This window comes from Coffea eugenioides, chromosome 11, assembly GCF_003713205.1.
Source record: "Coffea eugenioides isolate CCC68of chromosome 11, Ceug_1.0, whole genome shotgun sequence".
Lineage (NCBI taxonomy): Eukaryota > Viridiplantae > Streptophyta > Magnoliopsida > Gentianales > Rubiaceae > Coffea > Coffea eugenioides.
Window position 1 is genome coordinate 19,100,772 of NC_040045.1, and position 14,090 is coordinate 19,114,861.

Here is a 14,090-nt window from a genome sequence, read left to right on the forward strand (position 1 = left end):
CATCATGAACTCTTTTTTTTTCTCCTTGTAAATAGAACATAATACCAGAAGTTGAGATGGAGCCTAGGGTTGCTAAGGTATATGCAATATGAAATATCTCCTTGATTATGGTAATTGTACACCTTCAATGCAATGACTGTACAATTTAAACACGAGTTTGTGTTGTAATGAATATGCCAAAAAAAAAAGGGTTACATTATGGTTAAAATTTTTGCCATAAATTGTCTCAAGCAATTACGCCCAATAATTGTTAAGGCACTTTTTTTATCTATTCAATGAGATTGACAGAAATGCACCGTTTAAGATATTCTCTGTCAAAATTCATTGGCCAAACATTTTAGCAAAAACAAGAAATTTGGATGTGTTGAGGCTTTTTTTTTTTTTTTTGATAACATTGAAGCAAATGCATCATTGTTATTCTTTGCCAAATTTCGTCCACCAATTTTTTTTTTCTCTATTAAAAGATAGTGTGACAATGGCACATCAATCTCGCAACGGATCTTCTGTACCACACCCTGTCTCACACCCTTGTGAGGTTAGGAGTAAAGCATCCCAAGGTTGGCGCATCTCTAATAGCGTGGAGAAACATTGGAACCCCAATTTCGTGGTCATTCTTCGGAGCCCTTTCTTCAGATTGGCAAGCAATATCCTTGGTGGCGTAAAACAAGTGGTTGAACTTTAGGGCTTGTTTGGCAAGCAAGTTTTTGGTCAAATTTGTCTGCTATAAATTTTTTTAACAACTTTAAGCTACAGTAATCTCAAAAAATTTCTCAAAATTTTTAAACTATACACTTCAAAATATCCAAAAATTTACACACTTCAAAAATTTTTTCTACAACTTCTACAGTAAGTTACAGTAAAGTTTTAGACAAACACATAAAAAACTTTACTTGACAAACGGGGTCTTAATTTTCAAAACCAATACAACATGAACCACACAAGTACACTGTGTACTTTTACTATTGACATGAGTATCAAGGTTGGTTATTGTAACATTTGATATATGTATATATGTGCGTGTATATATAAAGTTGCATTTAATAAAACTGAAGTTTGAAAACTGGAAACTGAAATTTGAAATTTGAAATCTAAAGTTTGAATCTATTAAATTAAACACATTTAAGTGTATATCACATTCAGTGATAAGTGAATAACTTATCACTTATTTTTGGGAGCAAGTTTTGCTAGGAAATTTAGCACCATTTAAATAATTCAGATATTTAATTTTTGATTATCAAAAGCGTTTGAATATATTAAAATCTAAATTCATTAAATTTAAGTGCCAAATTAGATTATTAAACAAGGCTTAAGTATGTGTGTGTAATGCTACATAAACGAGGAAACTTTTGATCAAGTGGTTAATGTTGAAAAGTCAAAAATTAGAGATTCAGGGTTCAATTCTCCTCTTTGCTTGCTCCACTTCTTAAATCTCCTTTTTCCTTACTACGCTTCTTAAATCCTAGAAAGCCTTGCTTTGGTCGTTAATGTTGAAACTTATTAAATCTTCTCTTTCCTTACCTTACTCCACTTCTTAAATCCTATGAAGTTTTGGCATAGCAGTTAAGTTTGATAAATAATTTAGGGAAAATTGCAGAAACCTCTCCTAAAATTTTTGACGGTAGCACTCATCTTCCCTCTGGTTTAAGAAATTGCATTGACCACCCTTGAAATTAAGGAATCTATTGCATATTCGGTCCAACCTAGAAAGAGTCCCATTAAAAATTGTTTCACTAAGTTGGAATTATTTTGCTAAACTAGCTGGATTCGGTCATTATTGTAGAAGCAGATGAAACGTTACTGGCTCACTCTTGTTTCGACTTTTGCAAGAGCATATAGCTTTGATTGTTACGTTCTTTTGACATGGACAATTTCTGCAAATTCCATTGCCTTTTGCTGCCATTGTTTTCCTCTTTTGTTGTTTATGCTCTGTGCTTCTTCCCTTTATCTTTGGTTCATCTAGTAATTTTTTAAAACACTCTTCTTTCCATCACTAATTGCGCTCAGAGTTTTTTGCTCACTGTCAAAAACTTTAGTGAAATGTCAATATCAACATTGTAAACAGAGTGCCTCGTAGGCTATCTCGGAACATACAAGTAGCAGTAGTTTCTGAACTGAGTGGAAAATTGTTCCGTTAAAGAGTGAAAAGTCTAAACAAGAATCAATAAGATTCTGAAACCTAGAGTGCACTCAAAGGGACAAGGTGTAAAACCCAAACAACACAGCATATGTTTAAATTTGATAATCTCTCTATCTATCCATCTATTATATCTATATCTGTATCTATATCTATCTATCTATCTATATCTATGCTCTATATAAAAGTACAATGAGTCTTGGTATTTTGGAGTGTGGGTGTAAGCATTGTCATCATCTTATTTTGTGTTATTTGAATTATGCCCTTCTTAATTTGTGGTAAAAGTTTCATATAATCTTCAGTATGGGTTAAAGTTTCATTATGAATTTCTAATGATCAAAATGCATTGTATCATATGTACTGGTTGGTTAATTATTACAATCACTATATTGCATCATACCATAGTGATTTAGAAAGAAAAATCTCCTTAAAGTTATAAATAGTGAAATGGTTTGAGAAATATTTGTCAAATGAATTATATGAGTTGTACACATCCAATTTAAAAGGGGAAGAACTTTTTATGTTGCACACAAAGGACTTTCAATATACAAAAAATTAGACACCTTCATATAACTGAAATAACATTATTAAACTGAAAAAAAAAAAAGAAATCTGAAATAGCCCATACAATCCATCATTATTATTAATAGCAACCCTTCATAATAAGAAAAACTGAAAAAAAAAATGAAAATTATTCATAAAATGACATAAAGCGAATAGAAGTGAATCAAAAAGCTAAAAATACAACTCAAATAATACCACAAATAACTTTCAAATCACTTAAAATTCTAATTCAGGTGAGTCAAATCTGAGGGAAGACAAAAATTTGTTATTGATGGCAATAGAGTAGTGCTTCGTTTATATTGTTTCGAGCAAATCGAGTTAATCCAGCAAGCCATCTGTCCAAGGAAAAGGAGAAGAAGAAAAGGTTACCATATATAATACTCTAATTTGTTAACTGCAGTTCCTATCTTATGTCTAGAAACTAATAATTGTACTCGAAGAAAAGGTAGTCTGCAGTGTTGGTTGGTCTGATACTTTTAGCTCTTTGTGGAAATATAAATAGTATTCAAGTTACACTGGAGAATTCAAAAGGAACCAAATCAAAATACTAATTACTAAACACACAAAAGAAGCACTCTTTTGACTCTTTAAAACTTTAGTTTCTAAACTACCTACACTTAAAAACATTGACAATTTCCCAATTAACACGGATCGTACCGAATAAATTGCTTTGCTTTTCTACTTTAATCCAACAAACTTATCTTAGTCTATCAAGTCTAGTGATTTTGTTTCTCAATTAGTCTAATGTAACCAAGAAGTTGCTTGATGAAATGATGAAGACCTGATCCCTTCACACATATTTTTTATTCTTTTTACCTTCCCAACCCCAAAGTCCTAATCCCTTCTCTCTTTTTTTTTTTTTTTGTTACTTGTCCTAATAATTTGCGTAATAAAGATTTTTTGTATTTTAAACGACAGGTTAACAATAAGAAAAAAAAAAGCATATTAAGGAGATCCATCTTCAGGAACTAGCCACCAGGCATCCAATTAATTGACCCACAGAGATGAAAAAGAATAAATTGATTAATTACACTTTTACATATTTTCCAGACCAGGCAACATCTAAAACATGTATTCCTTTCATTTTTTTTTTTTTACAATTTATTACTTGCTTTTGTTTTTTCAGTTCTGACGAAGATTTCATAAACAAATATAAAGTGCATTACTTGGTTGCCTTTTTGTTTCAGGTAATTTACTAATTAGTGACTATATTTTTCTTAATAATTAGCAAATATCAATTAATTATATTCTAATTAATTTCATCCACTGCAAATATGTTTAGCAAGATGACTTTTGATTTAAACAAGTTTTTATTTATTTTACTGATAGTACCACTGAAAATTACTACTAAATAGGATTTCCTTTAGTGCAGTTTCAAAGTCAATTCGTCCAAATTTTGAGAAGAAGCGCTGCCCTGTCTTTAATTACTTTAATTTCAGTTTCATCAAATCACTTTTTCCGTTTTCAATTTGAACAAATAGAAGAAACTGGTTTAAAAAAAGGTACGTGACCACATGAATAATTGCCTAAAAAATTGATGTGAAGAAGTCATAGACCATTTTCACTTCTTTATTTCTTTTCTTAATTATTGTTTATTGATGGAATCAAGAAGTGATTTCTGGTGTAAATAATAACAAATTGAAAAATAAGAAATAAAAAGAGAAGCAAATGATGCATTTTCGAGGAACATGTGAAGAATTCCTCACTTTTTTTTTCTTTTTTTGGCCTTGGGAAAATGATCAAGGAGACAACCACTTTCATTTCTTTATTTCTTAATTACTCGAGAAGATGCCTCAAGCAAAGAAGAAGCAATATTTATTTATTTTTGAATGGCAAATGGACTCCAGCATTAATCCAAGAAAGTTAAGAGTGAAAATTTTGAAAAAAAAAAAAGAACCAAATGAAAAATGTTAAACACATGAAAATCACTCTGATGACTATTTGGAATTTTTGCTTTTTGAAACTACCAAGCAGGCAAGCACTGAAAACATTGACAATTCAGTATTTTCTTTTCTTTCTCTTTAAATTAATTATGTTAACTTTTTCTTCTCCATTCCAACGATATCATCTTACACCATTAGACTTGTTGAACCGAATTTTATGATTCTAATACTATCAACATGCAAGGTTGTAGGATTGAAAGGATAAAGTAATCACTCAATATACATATACATATACAAATATAAATACATATACTTACATATATATATATATACACATGTGAGTGTGTGAGTGTGTGTGTGTGCGTGTGTGTGTTTGTGTTCGTGGGAGATAATTAACAAATCAATAGAGCAATCTTATTGCAAATATATTAGCAAGTTGATTAATTAAATTAATCTAGATAGATAAAATAGAGTAATCTGATTAGTCAGACTTTTATTTATTTTACTAATCGACATCTAAAACAGTTCATACTTAGTACATTCTGTATAGTACTAGAAAACATAACTTCTTAAATAAATAAAGGCCGCCAGCATCACAAGCCATTGACCAAAGCTCGTAACATGGCCTCATCTTAATATACTACTAGTAAATAGAATTTCTTAAAGAAGAAATCACAAGCCATTGACCAAGCCAAGAATGATGGCCTCATCTTAGTGTAGCCTTAAAACTTTCTCTCCTTCTTTAATATTACCCCTTGTTTGGTACATGGAAATGCACAGAATAGAAAGGGTTTCGACCAGAATATGTATCCACCAGGATGATAGGAGATTCAAAAAAATTCTTGAACAATTGTTCAAAAGTCAAAGAATAAAGTCTTAAAACATTTGTTTCCTAGTATAAAAGAAAAATTAATTATTATACAAATTACATTCAAATATTAATTGAGCTATAAATAGCTTAAGATATGGGGATGCATTAGACTTGTGACGATAAATTTGACATCCTACTATTTAGGCATTCTAGGATGAAGATGAAACGAGCGTTCCTTTGATTTTTTTGAGGAATGGAATTCTAGAAAAAGAGAGAATGAGCATTCTAAGAAAAATGAGCTTTCCCACTTAAATGAATTATATCAAACAATATCAAACACTGGAATGAAATGGACAAATTGGGAAGGCATTTCTTTCTAGGTGTTTTTGTGAGGTACATTTATGAGGAAGAAGATAATGAGCTTCTACATCCTATGTCGGATCACAAATACATGACAATTTAATGGTGTAAACTAGTGAAGAAGAATCTTAGCACTGCCCATAATTTTTTTCATCGTTCCTCAAGAACGTAAAAAAGATGTCCTACCAGCCAGATAACACTTTCTTATGATCCAATCAACTCATTTGGTTGAGCAAAGAAACTGAGGTTTCAATTCTAAAATGAAAAAGATATTACGTAGATCAGCCAACTCTTTTAGATTTATTTTAAATGAACAAAAGGGCTCCAAAAATTTAAAAATGACTCGAATCAAAGGACACATAGAATGCTTTCTTTTTTTTAATCGAATTCATCAATATCTTTCCTTATATTTAAATTAATTTTGTTAAGTTTTCTTCTCCACTAATCCGACAAGTTATCTTCAGTCTACTAAATTTAAATAATTCCATTTCTCAATTTGATTCATAATTACATAAGCAATCAAGAAGCTGGTTGATGAAAGGAAGAAGTCCTCATTGATAGGTTGCAATTTTATTATTTATTTTATTATTTATTTTCCCTATTACCTAACCTAATGTGGATTAATTGCTAGATTCTACTCACTTTTGATATTTTGCATTTATTTCAGGGAGTAGAACGAAAATATAATAACAGGTGCTAATTTGGCAAGAAAAGAGTTTAGATGATAGAGTTTGTCCTAGGGGCATTTTGGGAACACAAAAAAGACGTGAGCCCTTTGTAATTTGGGCTGAAGTCTTCCTTTCTCCTGTGGGCCGCCGCACATCTGAGGAAGGCAGAGGATAAAAACCAAACAAATAGCAGAGAAAGAGGACGGCTGGCTTCCTGAGCTTTTCGTCCTGTAGGTTGTAGCTTAGCTTTTCACTTTGACTTTTTCATGGCCGTTTTTGAGTAGTGGCTCCCTGCGGATGGCAGGGACCATTAGAATGAAACAATCACTTTTGTAGTTTAGCTTTTCATTTGATGATTCAAACGAATTGGGTCCACTAAATCGGAGACCATGGCCGCAGCTTTTGCGTCAGTTTTGTATGGGTTTTTCTCATCAACAATGAGCTAAACTCTTTTATCTAGTCAAGGGACAACGGATGCTTTGGGTCATCTAAAATTGTGAGATCGATTTAATTTTATCTTTTTCGTTTATTTATTGGTATTCGCATATTTCTTGATTACTATGCTTATGATTATTTAATTAATTAATTGTCTTGGATCCAGATAATTAGTTGATTGGGTAGTCTATTGTCAATTAGGGCATTAAATCCGTAATTGTTTAATTGCTCTAAAATGGTGACAACTGGCATGATTAGGTTTGTGTCAGGGGAATACGCGGGCTAATCTAAAATAACCCTGGTAGTGCGTTATTTGGTTAGAATAGGGCTCCTCTAATACGTAAGGTAATTGGGGAATTAAATTCTACGGGCGGACCTAGGATTATTTCTCAATTAGAGCAGTGATTAACGGGCGTACCTTGATCACCGACACAGTAAGGAGGGGTTGACTGCAATCGCTTGTTTGGTAGTTATAACCTATTTATTGATGAATAATTGGAATTGGCTTTGCATTGATGATCAATTAGGTGAACCATTGCTGAAGTTTTTCCTTGGCTAGATCCTTAATTATCACTCGTTTGATTTTAGTAATTTGTTATTTAATTTTTAGTAGTTTCTTAGATTTTATTTGAATTTATTTGATTGTCACTTCTTGCATAAAAACACCCCCTTGTCACTGTGAATTTGAAAAGAAACAATTACTCTCAATCCCTGTGGATTCGACCCTACTCACCACTATCTACAGAAATTACTTTTAGTTTGAGCAGGTGTTTATTATTGCACAGGCTGACAACCTGTCAATTTTTGGCGCCGTTGCCGGGGACTGGTGCCAGATTAATTTGTTTCTTTTTGAATTTATCTTGTTTTCATTTTTTTTAAAATTTATTTTTCTCTTATTATTTTTTTTTTATGGCTGCTAACATTCCATATTTTGATGATAGACTGGATTTTGTTCCTGAATGGGGTTATGAGACTCATGTTTTTCCTAATGATCAATGGGCTGTTGCAAATTGTGGAACTTATTTTGACTCAGATTATTCAACTGACACATACCCCGCATTTCAAGATAATCTAAGCGCTCCAATTGATACTTTTGGAGATTTTTCACCCCAATATCAAACGCAGTATGACCCTTATTCAAACGGGTATGATCAAGGATGGTGGGATAATTTCAATTTTGATTATGCGACCGGGCTAATGGATTTTCAACAGCAAGAGTCTCAGCAATCATCCTCCGTGTCAGGTATGTCTCTTGAAGAAATGATGGGATTACTAATTGCTAATACAAATCGATTTCATCAGGAGACACAAGCGAGCCTAAATCAATTTCATCAGAAGACACAAGCGAGCCTTCGCGACCTGGCGGATCAAATGCGTCAATTGACATCCAGGATAGAGCGATTAGCTCCTCAAATGGAAGAATTGCCCGCACAAACCAATATCAATCTTGAGGAAGATGAGAGTGCAATTGTCCGGCCAAATGACATGGAACTGCAAGAGTTTCAAGAAAACGGATTTAAAGATGCAGTTGAAAAGGAAGCTGAAGTGCAAGAAATGAGACTCCAAGATCAACTCGTTCAAGTGAATGAATCCAGTGAACAATCTCCAAATGCGGTGACATCTTCTCCACTCCTTAATCAATATTTTCCTGACTCCTATTCTTCAACTCCTGTTACTGAAATTGATTTTATTATACCAGAAAATTTAAAATTGCATGACAGGTTGTCGATGCCTGTGCAATAATAAATACCTGCTCAAACTAAAAGTAATTTCTGTAGATAGTGGTGAGCAGGGTCGAATCCACAGGGACTGGGAGTAATTGTTTCTTTTCAAATTCACAGTGACAATGGGGTGTTTTTATGCAGAAGGTGACAATAAAAGAAGTTCAAATAAAATCTAAGAAACTACTAAAAATTAATTAACAAATTACTAAAATCAAATGAATGATAATTAAGGATCTAGCCAAGGAATAACTTCAGCAATGGTTCACCTAATTGATCATCGATAAGCAAAGGCAATCCCAATTATTTACTAATAAATAGGTTATAACTGCCAAACAAGCGATGACAGTCAACCCCTCCTTACTGTGTCGATGATTAAGGTACGCCCGTTAATCACTGCTCTAATTGAGAAATAATCCTAGGTACGCCCGTAGAATTTAATTCCCCAATTGCCTTACGTATTAGAGGGGCCCTATTCTAATCAAATAACGCACTACCAGGGTTATTTTAGATTAGCCCGCGTATCCCCCTAACACGAATCTAATCGTGCCAGTTGTCACTATTTTGAGGTAATTAAACAATTACGGATTTAATACCCCAATTGACAATAGATTACCAAATCAATTAATTATCCGGATCCAAGACAACCAATTAATTAAATAACCATAAGCCTAGCATTCAGGGAGTATGCGGATACCAATAAAGAAAAGGGAAAGATTAAATTAAATCGATCTCACAAATTTTAGGTGAATCAGAGCCTTCGTTGCTCCTTGGCTAGAAGTGGGAAATTAGCTCATAATTGATGAACTAAATCCGCGGGAAATTGGAAAGGAAACAGCGGCCATTGTCCGTTGAAATTTTGGGAGTTGCAATACGTCGAACAGTAAGAATGCAATTGAAAGTCTCCCGCAGCAAGTGAATCTATTTAGTGTTCCAAGCATTCGTGTAGCAAAATCACTCCAGCGGTACACGGAGGAAAAGTCAGACTTTCTGCTCCTGACATGCGTGGAGCCAAGCGCAAGTGAAAGAAACTACAGCCAGAATAAAGTGCCAGGCTAATGCTCCTCACAATCTTCCTACGTAAGAAGAAAACTAGCTAACAAGTACTCAAAAGAAAAAAAGTCAACAATTCCGGCCAACTACAAGATGAAAAAGAACTAAAGGGAAAAATATAAAATCCCGTCCTCTACTTCTCTCCATTTTTTTTCTCTTTTATTTGCGGCCGGCCCTCCGAAGCAGAAACCAACCCTGCAGTCGGCATTCCTTTGCGAAAATTACCAAAATGGACTTGGTGCCTTCTGTTCCAAAAGTGCCCCTGGGACAAGCTCTCCCCTCTGAATTCTTTTCCTGCTCAATTTCCACATGTTGTCCTATTTCCGTTCTACTCCCTGAAATAAGTGCAAAATACTAAAAATGAGTAGAATCCAGCAATTAATTCACATCCAGTCAGGTGATAGGAGGAATTAATACTAAAATAAATGAATAAATTGCAACCTATCAATTCCCCCCACACCTAAACCATGCTTGTCCTCAAGCATGAGAAAAGTAAACGAAAACCAAAAATTTTATAGTGGCTATTGCTCTATCCACAAATTGCCAAGATACCAAGAGAACCATATATCGAACTCTAGTGATTAAAATCCAAAAAACATCCCCCCAGTTAGCCTCTAAACCGCGAATTTCTTCAATTTCCAAATTAACTACTCTAAGAAAGAGGAATGGCACTCAACATTTATCAGCTAATGGTCCGAATATTCACACAAGTCTCCATATCTAGTCCATAAACCGCAAGCTTCCCTAATTTCTTCAATCCTTCCAAATTAACTACTCTAAGAAAGAGGAATGGCACTCAACATTTATCAGCTAATGGTCCGAATATTCACACAAGTCTCCATATCTAGTCCATAAACCGGCAAGCTTCCCTATTATTTAGTCTCTCTTCTTTTTTTTTTTTTTTTTCTTTTTTTTTTTTTTTTTTTTTTTTTTTTTTTTGCAATTGAATCAGTAATAATTAACACAAAAAGACTTAGTCGTTAGCCGTCGGGCCTTTTGACGCGAACTCCAACATTTTTAGATGGAGGAGCCCGGTTACTTAGCTCCTACCGCTATACGACCACGTACTCATATAAAATACCACCTTTTGACGCGAGAATCGACACTTTTAGGTGCAGATCCCCGGTTACTCAGTAGTGACTAATAGCGGAGTACAGTCCAGATTATTCACAGCCAAACAAAGCCAAAAACACGAAATACCAACACTAGCAACTAAGCATAGGGGCAGCTCGCCTCATTATTGCCAAACATGGAGAACTGGAGTCAATATTGGACCAGTTCACCTTAAAATGCCAACAGTCATTCCCAACGCCTAGAAAAGTTAACAAAGAAATCAAAAGAGCCAAGCAATCCGATATTCACCAAGGAGATATCTTGGATCCAACCACATCAACCCGATACATACTTATTTTAAAAACTTGGCAAAAGTAGAATTAGAGTCAATGAGCCAACATCCAATCAATTTTTTTCTCTTTTCTTTTTCTGTTTTTTTTTTCAGGAGAGATAAGCACCAAGAAGAAAGAAAGAAAATGAGCAACTAGAAATAAAACTAAAAACTAAAGAAAACTAAAAACACTAGCACCCCATTAGACCCCCCCACACCTATAGGACACATTGTCCTCAATGTGACAAATAACCAACAAAAGTGGGTGAGAGGACAGCAACACTTCCCTGAAATCCGGTCAAAGAGGTGGGCGAGGTGGAGCTGGAGGAGGAAAGCCCGTATGATGCAGAAATTGCGCCAAATTCTGTGCTATGCCAGCTACATTGAGGTCGACGTTGAGCATTCGAGCCTCCAAATTCTGAACCCGCTCCCGGAGTTGTTGCCATTCAGTTGACCCATATGGTGGAGGTGGCGCAGAAGATGACGGCCCAGCGGTGTCCTCGGCCGACCCAGGGAATGAAGAGGCCCTGCCCGGGTTGAAGGCTGTGCACCCGGAGCTCGAACTGGGCCCGGAGGGGTAAACTGGTGGAAACCATTGGGCAGGCGCTCGACGACTCCCATTTTCTCTAAGCAGTCCACGTCCAGGTGTTCCATCTCAAATGCCAAGTGGAGGTCGTGATCATCCAGGTAAGAACTCCCAACTGGGTCGCCAAGTGGGTGATGTAGGACCCAAGGATCAGCGGTTTGTTCTTCTTGGTCAAAACCGTCTTGAATTGAGCCGCCAACCAACACCCCAAGTTAACCTTGATGTTGTTCTTCATACTCCAGAGGAAGAAGAACTCAGGGCGAGAGAGTATGCCGGAGCTGTCCTTGCGCCCCGAGTAGCTGTAGGCTAAGAATCGCTGAACATAGCGGGCACTAGGGTCCTTAAGAAAGGAGCTCCTAGACCGGGAAGGATCGTAGCGGTGCTGATCGACGGACATGTCTTCCCACACATCATGGTATTGGGAGAGAAATGGTTCTATGTAATCACAGGCACTCTCCGCATACTCCCTAGTTTCAGCATACTCTCTCGTGATAAATCCAAATGCCAGATTGAAATGGGTAATGGAAAAGTTGAACTCCCTACCCATTAGACGGAAATGAATGACATTTGGTGTTTCAACGGTGTATCTCGTAGGCAACTCGAACTCAAAGGTGGAGTAAAACTCCCGAATCAGCTCAACAAAAGCAGGGCAGGAGATATCAAGATACGGGCACCACCCAATGGCGGTAAACATCTGATTGACCTCCTCACGTATACACAGGGCAGTCATAGTGATTTTGTGACAAGACTTGCAGGGTATAATACGCCTCTCACAGACCTTAGCGTATCTCTGCCGATCGGCGGGTCTGGTAAATGTTAAGTGCCCCCCAAAGTGAGCAGGGGTATCTACCTGAGCACCCCTACCCCTACCCAAACGGGTTCGAACACTAGAAGAGGAGGGTAGGTTGGTAGGTGAGTTGACAGGAATAGAGGCTTGTGGAGGGGGTTGAGACTGAGAGGCCCTAGACCTAGAGGAGGATTTTGGTCTCACCATGATTTGGAGCAATCAACTTAATCAACAAAAGTCCCAGCAAATATAACAACTTGCCAGTGCCAACAATAAATAAAGAAATGCCAACAAACCAAGGGCCCAGCAATTGCTACCCGGCAATATCAGAAGTAACTGAAGCAAAAACCCCCCCAAAGAAACCTCAACAATTCCTCCAGCAATGCAAGCAAAATAGACCTCCCACGTTAACAATCGACTACAGTATGTCAGCTCAACCCAAAATTTTAACAAGTGGCTCCAGATGGCCAATTAAACGCACAATTGCACCCAACCCAAAAGAATTAGCAATTCCAAGCAAATATAATCCAACCAGTACCACTGGTGGAAAATCACCCAAACATGCGGGGAACCAAATAGCACCGGCAAATACTGAGAAATTGGGCAAATGTCAAATACCTCCACTAGGACTACTCCAGGCGGCAAACAGAGAGGCGGAGGTGAAGCTGGTGGTGACTGGCGGTGTCCGTGTGCAGCGCACGGCTGCCTGACTGCGGTGGGCAGCGGCGGCGTGAGCAGAGAGGCTACGGGCTCGTTCGTGGGTTGCGGGTCGCAGCCAAGGAGGAACGGCGGCGCGCGGAGGCGCGCGTGAGGAGCTCGCTGCGGCGGGCAGCGGCGCGCGGCTGTGGTGGAAGTGGAGGTGGACGGTGGAGATCTAGTGGTGGATGGCGGAGGTCGCGGGCGAGATGGGCGGCGATGGAGAGAGAGATCTGCTGACTGGCGGCGGCGCGCGGACAGAGGCGCGGCGGGCGGCGATGGCGCGCGGCTTCGGCTGGTCGAGCGTGCGCAGAGAGCAGGGGAGCAGCAGAACAGCGGAGAAGAAAGAAAAGAGAAAGAAAGAAGAAGAAAGAAAGAAAAAGAAAGGAAAGAAAAGAAAAGAAGGAAAAGAAAGTTTTTTTTTTTTATTTTTTTATATTAATAAATGAAATTGCTACGGTTAAGAGGAAAAATTTTCTTGCTCTTGGTTTTTTTTTTTTCTTTTTTCTCGTTGTTGTTTTGTTATTATTTGAATAAATGAAATAATGATAATAATTTTTCTATATATATATATATTTTTTTTGAATCCTTACCTTTCCCGCGAACGTGACGCGGGCACGTCAAGAGGGCAGGAGAGCTCCCAGAAGTTTCAGAAATTCCTGATCGTGAGCGTCCTGCACATCACCACGCGGGCACGTCATGAGGGCAGGAGAGCTCCCAGAAGTTTCAGAAATTCCTGATCGTGAGCGTCCTGCACATCACCACGCCGGCACGTCATGAGGGCAGGAGAGCCCCCAGAAGTTTGAAGTTTCTGATTCCTGCCCGTCATCACGCGGGCGCGTCATAACTGAAGGTCACCTACAAATCAGCAAAAACGAAAACTAACACCCAAAATCAATCAAATTCAGGGAAAGCAGATTTAAACTATGCTACGAAACCAACAAACAATTAAAAGAAATAATGGGGTTGCCTCCCAATGAGCGCCTATCTTTAATGTCTTTGGCTAGA